Source organism: Solanum lycopersicum, chromosome 7 (assembly GCF_036512215.1).
Source record: "Solanum lycopersicum chromosome 7, SLM_r2.1".
NCBI lineage: Eukaryota > Viridiplantae > Streptophyta > Magnoliopsida > Solanales > Solanaceae > Solanum > Solanum lycopersicum.
Window position 1 is genome coordinate 52,605,492 of NC_090806.1, and position 14,459 is coordinate 52,619,950.

A 14,459-nucleotide genomic window follows, 5' to 3' on the forward strand; every position below is an offset into this window, starting at 1 on the left:
ATTTAATCCAACACTATATTCACCAACTAAATCACATTATTTTAACTTATTTGAAGAACTGCACAAGTATGATTAGTTTAGTTTTAACTTACTTCCTACATTATATTAATAAAATAAAACAGAGTATAGATTTTAACTTATTTGAAGAAATTAATTTCTTTTTAAGTATAACTAGTTTAGTTTTAACTTAATTCTAACAGTATATTCACCAACTAAACCAAATGATATATTTTAACAAATTTGAAGAATTTCATAACTTTTTAAGTCTAATTAGTTAGTTTTTGCTTAATTCTATCACTATATTTACCAACTAAATCACACTATATATTTTAACTTCTTTGAAGAACATAACAACTTTTTAAATCTAACTGATTTAGTTTTACTTAATTTCAAAACTATATTTACAACTAAACCAAATTATTTATTTTAATGTATTTGAAGAACTTAACAAATTTTCAAGTCTAATTAGTTTAGTTTTAACTTAATTCCAGCACTATATTCACAAACTAAACCACATTATACATTTGAACTTATTTGAAGAATTTATCAACTTTTTAAGTCTAATGAGTATAGTTTTTACTTAATTCAAACACTATATTCACCAATTAAACCAAATTACATTTTTTTTTACTTATTTGAAGAATTTAATAACTTTTTAATGATAATTAGTTAGATATAACTTAAATCCAACACTATATTCAACAACTAAACTACATTACATATTGTAAATTATTTGAAGAATGCAACTACTTTTAAAGTCTAATTAGTTTAGTTTAACTTAATTCCAGCAGTATGTTCACTAACTAAACCACATTATATATCTTAACTGATGAACTTAACAACTTTTAAATCTAATTAGTTAGTTTTAACTTAATTTCAACACTATATTCACCAATTAAACCACTTTAGATATTTTAACTTATTTGAAAAACTTAACAATTTTTTAATTTTAGTTAGTTTTGCTTTAACTTAATTTCAACACTATATTCACCAACTAAACCATGTTCTATATTTTAACTTATTTGAAGAACTTCACAACTTCTTAAGTTAAGTAAATTCGTTTTAACTTAATTCCAACTGTATATTCAACAATTAAATCATGTTATATATTTTAAATTATTTGAAGATGTAACAATCCATTTGGTCAATTTTGACTACTTGAGATTTTTATTTCATAAAATGTATTTTAATAAATTTTAAATGCATATTTTGGGCTATCCGTAATTATAATGATAAAAATATCGGGTAAATTTTAATAATTTATTTAGTTAGTAGTTATTTATTAAATAATTAACTTTTGTTAGTTTATAGTTAATGACCCAAGCCACTTATCTATTTAATACCCTAAGCCTAACCCATATATGAAAATAAGTTGATAACGTGTAACACCTTTCGCCGATACTTATTTTATTAGAAAGAAGAAAGCTAAGGTCATCGTGGAAACCTGTTGCAGAGTCAAGTTCTACAAACATGTAATAGTTTCTTAAAGCTTTACTCTTGTACGTGTTTTAGCCAGATATATTTTCAAATAGTTGTGATATTTCGTGGAGGAAATTCGGTATTGTTTAATTGTATAAGTGAATAATGGTTTTCTTATGATGTCATAGAAAATGGCCAATAATTTTCATGATGATAGGAAATAATGAGGGGTCAGTACAAAACACGGGTACTGAGTAGATATCATCGGCCAACTCAAAATAGAAAACAATATATATCAAGTAATAACATAAAATCAACTACGTTACTCAACATGTAGCAACAACAAGTACTATGATCGTCAATAAGTACCGCCAAGTTCACACATGAGGACTCAAGCCTCAATACCATACTCATTTGGGAATTAGGTTCATTAGATTGAGTATATTAACATCTTTCAAGATTCATCACCTTTACTCTTGTGTCGGTACGTGACACTCCGCTCCCCTACTACTATATATCGGAACGTGACACTCCTATCCCCTAGTTCTACGTGTTGGTTCGTGACACCCGATCCCCTAATTCTATGTGTCAGTTCGTGACACCCGATCCCCTAATTCTACGTGTCGGTTCGTGACACCCGATCCCCTAATCCTACGTGTCGGTTCGTGACACCCGATCCCCTAATTCTACGTGTCGGTTCGTGACACCCAATCCCCTAATTCTACATGTCGTTTCGTGACACCCGCTCCACTAATCTCATTCTATTAATTCATCAAGCCTTCTTTTATACCAAGGCATCATCATTAACATGGGGTTTTCAAGATTTGGGATTCAATAGCTTCATCATGCTTATTTCATCACAATTATATAATCACATTCATGCAAGCATACAATTAAGCATATAGAAGACTTTACAATACAACCCAACACATATCATTCGCTATTAAGAGTTAACTACGAATAGTATAAAAACCATAACCTACCTCCACCGAAGATTCGTGATAAAGCAAGAAATTTCCTCAAGATCTTTGCTTTCCTCTTCGTTTCCCTCTCTCTCTCTCTCTCGATCGTTTCTCCCTCTCTTTCTGTTCTTTTTTTTCTTATTCAAACCCTCTTTCTTTTACCCTAATTAGCATATAATTAAGTATAAAAGATGGTGAATTAACTCATTAATTAATTCAAGGTTATCTCTTTTAACCCTCAAGTAGTTAAATTATTAACATTAACCCACTAAATTTATAATTATAGCAGGAATAGTCCAAAACACCCCCTTAAAACATTTAAAGAAATCCGACTCAGCCTGGGATTACGCAGTCTATGACGGGCCGTCGTGCCTGCGACGGTCCGTACTACTGCTTCCGTCACAGAGTTCAGAGACTGAAATTTACTGAAGAGTCTGTGACGGTCCGTCCTGCCATTCCGTTATGAAGTTCAGAGATTTGATTTCAGTACCCAATTTTCAGAATTCTAAGTATTTTGGAACAAGACACCCTCGACGGTCCGTTGTGCCCATGACGGTCCTTCGTGGGTTACGTCGTCTCAGCCAATTTTTCCAGAAATAAAATTTTCTGCTCAAAACGACTAAAGAGGTCGTTACAATAGATACCAATTTACCCATCGTTCGTCCCCGAACGATCACAAGAAGAAAAACAAGGGCGAAAAGGAGTACCTGAATCTGTAAACATGTGTGGGTATCTTTCTCGCATATCAGCCTCTTTCTCCCAAGTGGCTTCCTCAACGGGTCGATTCTTCCATTGAACTTTGATAGATGCAATTTCCCTTGACCTCAACTTGCGAACTTCTCTATCTAAAATAGCAACAGGCTCCTCCTCATAAGACAAATTCTCATCGAGCAAGACTGAATCCCAACGATAATATAGTTTCCATCCCCATGGTATCTTTTCAACATAGACACATGGAATACCGGATGCACTCCTGACAGCCCTGGGGGCAAGGCTTATTCATAAGCCACCTCCCCTACTCGCTTAAGTACCTCAAAGGGACCAATATACCTTGGGCTTAGTTTACCTCTTTTACCAAACCGCATCACCCCTTTCATGGGCAAAACCTTAAGTAGACTTGTTCACCCTCCATAAACTCCAAGTCTCTAACCCTTCGATCTACATATTCCTTTTGCCTACTTTGCGCCGCTAAAAGCTTTTCTTGAATAGATTTCACATTCTCTAATGAGTCCCTCAAAAGGTCAGTACCCCAAGGTCTAACCTCGAATGCATCAAACCAACCAATGGGAGACCTACATGTCCTCCCATACAATGCTTCAAATGGGGCCATATCAATACTTGAGTGATATCTATTGTTTTAGGAGAACTCTTCTAAGGGTAAGAAGCTATCCCAATGACCACCAAATTCTATCACACATGCGCGAAGCATATCCTCCAACACTTGAATTGTTCGCTCAGACTGACCATCGGTCTGAGGGTGAAATGCAGTACTAAGGTCCAACCTAGTACCTAATTCAGCATGCAATGTTCTCCAAAACGTAGAAGTAAACTGCGTACCTCTATCTGATATGATGGAGAGTAGAACTCCGTGCAATCGAATGATTTCTGAGATATAGATTTTGGCTAACTTCTCTGCATTGTAGGTCACCTTGACTGGAATGAAGTGAGAAGACTTAGTTAACCTATCAACGATTACCCAAATGGAGTCATACTTACTCATTGTCTTTGGAAGACCAACCACGAAGTCCATTGCAATCCTTTCCCACTTCCATTCAGGAATGGGAATTCTCTGAAGTGTTCCTCCGGGCCTCTGGTGTTCATATTTTACTTGCTGACAATTTTGACATTTGGCAACAGACTCCACAATGTCACGCTTCATCCTACTCCACCAAAAATGTTGCTTTAGATCACGATACATCTTGGTTGCACCAGGATGTATAGAATATCCGGAGCTATGAGCCTCTGTAAGAATAGTGTGGATCAAATCATCAACACGGGGCACACATACCCTTCCCTTAATTCTCAAAACATCTTCCTCATCCATTATTGCTTCTTTAACCTCTCCTCGCAACACCATATCCCGAATTCGGCTTAGTTTCTCATCATCAAACTGTTTTCCCTTGATCTTGTCAAGAAAAGAAGATCTCGCCTCCACACAAGCCAACAATCATCCTTTCTCATTTACTTCTAACCTCATAAAGTCGTTAGCCAGAGTCTGAACCTCTCTAGCCAATGGACGTCTAGAAACTTGCAAGTGAGCTAGACTTCCCATGCTCCCTACCTTTCTACTTAAGGCGTCTACCACAACATTAGCCTTTCCTGGATGATATAAGATAGTGATATCGCAGTCCTTCAGTAGTTCCATCCATCTCCTTTGTCTCAAATTCAAATCTTTTTGAGTAAAGACATACTTTAGGCTACGATGATCTGTGTATACTTCACACTTAACTCCATATAGAGAGTGCCTCCATTGCTTTAATGCAAACACTACCGCAGCCAACTCCAAATCATGGGTCGGATAATTACATTCGTGCACCTTTAATTTCCTCGAAGCATAAGAAATTACATTCTTCTCTTGCATTAGTACTGCACCCAAACCCGAATAGGATGCATCACAATAGACAATGAAATTCTTACCTTCCACTGGCAAGGTAAGGATTGGTGCGGTAGTCAACAAAGTCTTGAGCTTCTGAAAGCTTTCTTCACACTCGTCCGACCATCTGGAACATTCTGCATAGTCAAGTTCGTCAATTGGGAAGCAATGGAAGAGAATCCCTTGACAAATTGACGGTAATAGCTAGCTAAACCAATGAAACTCCTTATGTCTGAAACATTAGTAAGTCTTACCCAATTCTTCACTGTCTCAATCTTAGAAGGATCCACCATCACCCCATCCTTAGAAACCACATGCCCCAAGAAGGACACTGCATCTAGCCAAAACACACACTTGGAGAATTTGGCATAAAGCTTTTTCTCCCTCAACATTTCCAATACAATTATCAAGTGCTCCTCATGTTCCTTCTTGCTCTTTGAGTATACCAATATATCATCAATAAATACGATCATAAAGAGATCCAGATATGGCTTAAAACTCCCGTTCATCAAGCTCATGAAAGCAGCAGGGGCATTCGTAAGACCAAAAGACATCACTACAAATTCGTAATGCCCATAAATGGTCCGAAAAGCAGTCTTTGGCACATCCGTTTCCCGTATTTTCAATTGATGATAACCGGATCTCAAGTCAATCTTAGAGAAGACACAAGCACCTTGTAACTGATCGAACAAGTCATCTATGCGAGGAATGGGATACTTGTTCTTAATAGTTACCTTGTTCAACTGCCGGTAGTCTATGCACATCTGAAAACTCCCATCCTTCTTCTTCACAAATAACACCGGAGCACCCCAAGGAGATGCACTTGGTCTAATGAAGCCTTTTCTCAACAACTCTTGAAGTTGGGCCTTTAACTCTCTCAACTCCGCGGGAGCCATTCTATAAGGGGGTATAGAAATGGGGCGAGTACCCGGTTCAAGATCAATGCAGAAGTCAATAACTCTATCCGGTGGCATACCCGGAAGGTCTGCGGGAAACACCTCTAAAAACTCACGAACTATCGAAACCGAGTCAATTGGAGGTACTTGGGTAGTATCATCCCTGAGATGTGCCAAGAACGCTAAACAACCCTTACTAACCATTTTCTTAGCACGAAGAAAGGAGATGATACGAACCGGATTGGAAGTGTAGTCACCCTCCCACAATAACGGATCTGTCCCAAGCTTCGATAACATCACAGTTTTAGCATTACAATCCAAGATCGCAAAATTCAGAGAAAGCCAAGTCATACCCAGAATTACATCAAAATCAACCATTTCTAAGATAACCAAGTCTACATAAGTATTGCTCCCCACAAAAGTCACCAAACAAGACCTATACACTTTTTCAACTATCACCGACTCACCCACCGGAGTAGAAAAACGAATAGGCATGTCAAGCAATTCACAATGTAAATTAAGACCATTAGCAAATGCGGAAGATACATATGAAAATGTAGAGCAAGGGTCAAATAATACAAAAGCCATACAATCACAAACCAAAAGATTACCTGTGATAACAGCATCTGATGTCTCCGCTTTCGACCGCCCAGGGAAAGCGTAACAATGGGCCCTATCACCAGTCTGTCCGTTGCCTCTAACAGGTTGCACTGCAGTAGTTCCCATTTGTCCGTCACCTCGGCCGTTTTGATGACCACCATTACCTCGGCCACCACGTCGTCCGAATAACGGCCTCTACCATGACCACCTCTACCTCTACCTATTGGGGGTCTATAACTCTGTTTTGGACAATTCCTCCTAATGTGTTCAGTCTCCTCACATCCATAACACTCTCTGGAGTCAAGCATGGGTCTCTCAGAGAAGTGTTGACCGGTCTGAGGTGGACCCCCAACTACAGTCTGTAATGAAGACTGAATTGGTCGGACTGAGTAACCTCTTGAACCCTATCCTCTAGAGTAAGAATCATTAAACTAACCTCCCTTTCGAGACGTCTTTGATGTCGTTGCCATAGTGAAGTTATCTGGCTTCACTCCCTCTACCTTTATTACGAAGTCTACCACTTCTTGAAAAGATTTTGCCGTAGCCGCTACCTGTAAGGCTGAAATCCGCAATTCTGACCTCAACCCTTCTCAAAATGGCGAATCCGCTCTTGTGGACTGAAACAAAGTTGGATGGCATACCTGGATAATGCACGAAACTTAGCCTCATATGAAGTAACCGACATCCTACCTTGCTCTAGGCTCAAGAACTCATCTCTTTTCCTATCCCTCAAAGTCCGGGGGATATACTTCTCCATAAACAAGATAGAGAATGATGCCCATGTCATAGGTGGTGCCTCTGTTGGTTGACACTCAACATGTGACCACCACCACATTTTGGCGTTCCCTTGAAACTGATAAGTCACAAACTCAACACCAAACCATTCTACTATACCCATCTTGTGTAGTACCTCATGACAGTCAACAAGAAAATCATAAGCATCCTCAGATTCAGCACCCTTGAAGACTGGGGTTTCAATTTCAAGAACTTACTGAAAAGTTCATGCTGATCATTTGTCATTATAGGCCCTGTAGTCAGACGAGGAAACATGCCTATTTCCAATGAGGCATCCATGCGGGGAGCAACAGTAGCCGCATGTTGTACCTCCGAAACTTGAGGTGCTGGTGCAGAAAACACTGGAGGCGCTTGGCCTTGATAAGATAACCCGCTAAGATAAGAAAGAACCTGATTGATCATCTCTGGGGTAGGTTGGGGTGGTAATTCCTCATTCTGTACTTGTTCATTTTCCCCATCCTCCCCTTCTCTTACTACTTCCTCAGTCGGTGGAGGAGTCACCGCCCTAGTATCAGATGGGCTAGGTTCTTGTCCTCTTTCTCTAGAGGACGTCCTCCCACGACCTATTCCACGGCCTCTTGACGCTACTCTTCCTCGAGCTACAGCCCCAGTGGCTGGCTCAGACACTTCTTGTCTTGCCGGTGTTGGTGTTGGCGTAGTCGTTGCCCTAGTTCTAACCATCTGCGAAATAGAGTGAAGATGGTCAGATACCAATTTGTATCACCTAGATACCAATTGGACCCAAGTAATAGCACGAAAGAAAGAAAGAAAGAATGGAATTTTCCTAATGTCTTATAGCCTCTCAAAGAAAAAGTAAAGCCGTCCCCCTACCGTTCCTTAAGACTCTACTATACTCGTTCTTGTGTGATGAGACCAACGAACCTAATGCTCTGATACCAATTTTGTCACAACCCAAATCGAGCCGCGACTGGCACCCAGATTTATCCTCCTATGTGAGCGAAACCAACCAGTCTAAACCCCATCATTTCAAGCATAATGAACTAAATACATTGCGAAAGACTTAAAACTCATTAACAAAATAAATCAAATAACTTCTAAAAACTCAAACACTTATTATTATCCCCAAAATTTGGAAGTCATCATCACAAGAACATCTATCCTCAAATTTCTAAAGCTAAGAGTATCTAGAAAGCTAGAATAAATAAATAAAAAAGCTAGTCCATGCCGGAACATCAAGGCATCGAGACATGAAGAAGAAGATCCAGTCCAAGCTAGAAGTGTTAGCTCACCCTGAAATCCGGTGTAATGAAGACTGGCTAGAGTTGCGGTTGAGTTGAACACGACGGTATATTTGCTGCACTCTACATATAACAAAGAAAGAAACATACAAGTAGGGGTTAGTACAAAACTCGGGTACTGAGTAGATATCATCGGCCAACTCAAAATAGATCACAATTTATATCAAGTAATAATATAATATCAACTACATTACGCAACATGTAGCAACAACAAGTACTATGATCGTCAATAAGTACTACCAAGTTCACACATGAGGACTCAAGCCTCAATACCATACTCATTTGGGAATTAGGTTCATTAGATTGAGTATATTAACATCTTTCAAGATTCATCACCTTTATTCTTGTGTCGGTAAATGACACTCTGCTCCCATACTACTATGTGTCGGAAAGTGACACTCTGATCCCCTAGTTCTACCTATCGGTTCATGACACCCGATCCCCTAATTCTACGCGTCGATTCGTGACACTAGATCCCCTAATTCTACATGTCGGTTCGTGACACCCAATCCCCTAATTCTACGTGTCAGTTCGTGACACCCGATCCCCTAATTCTACGTGTCAGTTCGTGACACCCGCTCCACTAATCTCATTCTATTAATTCATCAAGCCTTCTTTTATACCAAGGCATCATCATTAACAAGGGGTTTTCAAGATTTGGGATTCAATAGCTTCATCATGCTTATTTCATCACAATTAAATAATCACATTCATGCAAGCATACAATTAAGCATATAGAAGACTTTACAATACAATCCAACACATATCATTCGCTATTAAGAGTTAACTACGAATAGTATAAAAACCATAACCTACCTCCACCGAAGATTCATGATCAAGCAAGCAATTTCCTCAAGATCTTTGCTTTCCTCTTTGTTTCCCTCTCTCTCTCGAGATCGTTTCTCCCTCTTTTTCCATTCTTTTCTTTTTCTTATTCAAACCCTCTTTCTTTTACCCTAATTAGCATATAATTAAGTATAAAAGATGGTGAATTAACCCATTAATTAATTCAAGGTTATCTCTTTTAACCCTCAAGTAGTTAAATTATTAACATTAACCCACTAAATTTATAATTATAGCAAGAATAGTCCAAAATGCCCCCTTAAAACATTTAAAGAAATCCGACTCAGCCTGGGATTACGCAAGCTGTGACGGGCCGTCGTGCCTGCGACAGTCCGTTCTGCTGCTTCCGTCACAGAGTTCAGAGACTGAAATTTACTGAAGAGTCTGTGACGGTCTGTCCTGCCCACGACGGTCCGTCCTGCCATTCCGTTACGAAGTTCAGAGAGTCAATTTCAGTGCCCAATTTTCAGAATTCTAAGTATTTTGGAATGAGACACCCTTGACGGTCCGTCGTGCCTATGAAGGTCCGTCGTGGGTTCCATCGTCTCAGCCAATTTTTCCAGAAATAAAATCTGCTGCTCAAAACGACTAAACAGGTCGTTACAAGTTCAGTTAAACTCTCTTGAATTTACTATTTATCAGTATACTCAAGGCCCGTTTGGCCATAAATTTTCCAAATAATATTTGGGAAAAATTTGGCAAATAATGTTTGTCCATACAATTTGTCATTATTTGGCAAATATTTTTGGCAAATATCCAAAATTTCCAAATACTGGTTTTTTCTAGTATTTGGGCCAAATCTTATTATTTGGGATATTTTAAAAATTAAAATTTTACCCCAATTTTCTATCTCTTACAAAAACACCTTCTCTAGTAGTTGCTTGCGTTGTATTACATCACTTTTTACGTGAACACCAAAATAGTGATGAAATATGTAGTGAATATTAAATAATGATATGATTGTTGATGAAAATTATTAAAAATTGGCTTTAGGTAACAGAGTCATGTACTTTGTCTATTTCACGATGTATAGAATAATTCTTGTTGCACTCACTTCAAATTACCACATTGCTTTAGTGTCATGGACATTATTTGTTATTGTTGTAACGAACATTCAATTGACTTGTAATACAAACTTTTAGTTAGTTTTGATAGTTTTTAAAACTTGTGTGTATAAATCATAGTTTTCTAAAAAGTTGAAATATATTTACCAAATTTTATGACCAAATACATGGTGAAATTTCACCCAAATTTTCACTCAAATAATATTTGCCACGAATATTTGGAAATCTATGGACAAACACTAGCTCAGTATTCAGTTTCAGCATGATATAAACTAGCCATTTCATTAAGTTAGCTCAGAAATTTAGTATATCTTGTTAAGATTATTATACTTACTTGTGTGCTTGTTTAGTTATTTTTTATTTCAGTTTTATTCTGTCCTACATGCTCAGTACCTTTCAAGTAATCTTGTCGTGATGTAGGTTCAGGTTCAAAGTATCTAGATCACGCTTAGATTGATTTCCGATCTTCTGTTCAGCAGATTCAACAGTGAGTTCTCTTTCTGTGAGGATGATAGTCATAAGTTTTTTTTTAGTGTTTAGTCTTTTAGTTTTAGTTTTTGCTAGATTCAGCTGGAGCTTGTCGCAGTATTTCTAGTCAAGTTTACACTCAGTTGGAGCTTGTCCCAGTATTTCTTATCCTGTTTAAACTCTATTTTTAGACATAGTTATTTTCATCTTAGTATTGATTTAATATTTCCTTTGTATTAAAATCATTGTTTTCAAATATCTCAGTTATAGAATATGGGTATTCTCCATATTTTTAGTTTAAATTATGATTCAGTTTCCGCAACACTTTATAATTTTTAGTATGCTCGTGATCATGCCAGCAAAGTTAGCTTTTGATCACTTGTGGTCCTAGGTTCCATGTGCGCGTCTCAAGGGTAGATTGTTGTGTGACAAAACTTGGTATCAAAGATCTAGGTTCAAGAGTGCTAGGATGTATGAAAATCGCACAGAAGTGCACCACATCTAATGAGAGGGAGGCTACAAAGTGTTTTTAGAAAATCTCACTTTCTTGTTATTCTTATAATGCGTAAGGTACGATCTTATTCCACTCTAACTTGACGTTCTATATTTCAGATCATGCCTCCTCGTAGAGCTAATGCTAGGAATGCGAACGCAAGAAATGCAAATGTAGCTCCTCCAGTTCTAGATCAGGAAGTCTCCAATGCTGAGTTTAAGAATGCCATACAGATGTTGGCTCAGAGTATGACTAACTAGAACAATCAGCTTCATGCTCATATGAATAAAAATGGTGGATCAGTAGCAGTAAGGGTCAGTGACGTTGTTAGGATGAACCCGTCGAGTTCTTAGGATAGCAAGCTAATGAGGATTCTCGGAGTTTCTTGAATGAGATTAAGAAAATCTTTTGAGGAAATGCGAGTCATTGAGAATTATCGGGTTGAGTTGGCATCATACCAGTTGAAAGATGTTCTCATACTTGGTACACTCAATGGTAGGAGAATAGGGTTGAAAATGCGCCTCCTACCAATTGGGATTGCTTTAGTGATACTTTTCTGGACAGGTTTTTCCCAATAGAAGTAGGGAGGCAAAGGCTCGAGAATTCATGAACTTGAGGCACGGTAACATAATAGTCCAGGAGAAAAGATGAAGTTTAACCAACTCTTGAGGTATGATCCTCAAATGGTTATTGAACCGAGGGCTCAGTGAATAAGTTCTTATATGGAGGGTCAAATTTGGTTAAAACTGACTGGAGAAGTGCTATGTTACTTGGAGATGTGAACATCTCTTGGCTTTTGACTCATGCTTAGCAGGTTGAGGGCGATAAGATTTGGAAACATGCTAAGGAGAATAAGAAGGCTAGGATTGAGAACTATGACTATTTTCAGCAGAAATTGGGTGATGGAAATCGTTCGCAGAGTCAACAGAAGTTTTGAGCTCTAGCCCCTTCGTCAAGTAGTGTTCCATCCTCCAAGAACAGGTATGGTCAAAAGGGTAGAGCACCAGTCTCTAAGTATTAGGGAAATGTTTCACACACCAAGACTTACCCCACTTGTCCTAAGTGTGGTAAGAACCATCCGGGCGAGTGTCTCGAAGGATAAGAAGGATGCTTTGGGTGCGGTCAGTCTGGTCATAGGTTTAGGGATTGTCCTTCTAGACAGGGTCAAGGAGGCAGTGATGGTAGATCTCACTCTACAATTTTAGCAGTACCAACAAGTCATCTAACTAAGTAGGGTAACTCATCAGGTACTGGTGGCGGTCAGCGCCAGAAAAAGTTGTATGCTAATTAGGATCGCCAGGATTAGAAAGGTTCTGTTGATATAGTTACTAGTACATTACGAGTCTTTGACCTTGATGTTGATGCAATGTTAGATCTAGGGGCTACTCTTTCTTTTGTAACTCCTTAGATAGAAGTCCAATTCAGTGTTAGTCCAGAAACTGTGTCAGAACCTTTCTCAGTCTCTACTCTAGGCAGTGACCCAGTTATAGATAAACGAAAATACAGAAATTTCCCTACATAGTATCTCAGAAAGTCACCTCAGCAGATCTTCTAAAGTTAGAAATGGTAGATTTCGATGTCATTATAGGCATGGATTGGCTACAGTCTAGTTATGCCTAAGTCGATTGTAGAACGAGAATTGTTCTATTTCATTTTTCTAGAAGAATCAATCTTACAATGGAAGGGTAGTAGCTTAGCGTCTACGGGTCGATTCATCTCTTACCTTAAGGCAAGAAAGATGATCTCTAAAGGTCATCTTCACCATCTAGTTTGAGTTAATGAGTATAGCTCTAAATCCCAACTATTAAGTCAGTTCCAGTATTCAATGAGTTCTAGAAGTGTTTCAAGAATAACTTCCCAGAGTCCACCCCCCCCCCCCCCCCACCGCCAATAGGGAAATCGACTTTGGAATTGATCTCCTTCCAAATACCCAGCCTATTTCTATTCCTCCTTACAGAATGACTCCAACAAAGATTAATGTATTCAAAGATAAGTTGAAATACCTTCTAGATAAGGGCTTCATCAAACCTAGTATTTCAGCATGGTGTGAACCAATGTTGTTTGAAAGGAAGAAAGATGGTTCTCTCAAAATGTGCATTGACTATAGAAGCAACGATATTTACGAATATCATGATGAGGGAGATGTAAAGTGGATCATTAGATGTCATCTTCGAAATTCTGGAAGCTTTTCACTTCGGAGAAAGAACATGAAAGGGGTTTTATTGAAAGAAGTTGTCCTCCTAGTATGTGTTTTATTTATGTGATAAATGTGCGCTATTGATTATACAAAACTATTTGAAGTAAACTTCTATTGGAACAAATACAACTCATGCGTATAGTTTATAAGTGTCGCCTCTTTCTAGCCCTTTCTTTTCATCTTCAAGAGCTTGCTTTGTCTCTCTCTATTATCTTGGAAGAGAAACAACAAGTTTTACCGAAAATAAAGTTTCAAATAAAAAATCTCCTAATTTTGCTTTTAAATTCTACATCTATGCTGTTAACTCCTAGCCTGCTTATTAAAATTATTTTTGAAACTATAGTTTTCTCATATTATACATGTTCCATATTGAGTTCAAAGTCTTTCTTTTTTTTCTTGTTTATTATTTTAACACATATGTTGTTATTGTTCCTTCGATGTGCCTGTATGTGAAGTTTTAACCGAGTGATGACTCTATAGTTGTGATTTTTCCTGATTCATTGTAGTATGTATGTTATTTCTTTTACATGAAAGTTGAATGAATGTTTTAAATTTTTCCTCCTATTTCGTCTGTCTCTTCTTCTGTAAGATTTACATTTTCCTCATTTGGTTACCCAATTTGGGACATGAATGTTCTATTGTTACTGGTGATTTGTTCGGATTTTGAAATTACTGAGATATAGAGATTAGAAACTATGTGAATCAGCATTGTTTTGTTCTTGGATTTTGTTTTATGCTTCACTTCTCTTCTCGACCTGTTTGACGAATCACGCATCACTGAAAAATATGTTAGCCATGAACAGACATAGGCTTAAACAGACAAAAAAATAATCTGTTTTAAAAATACCATTGTATTGCATTAACCCCATC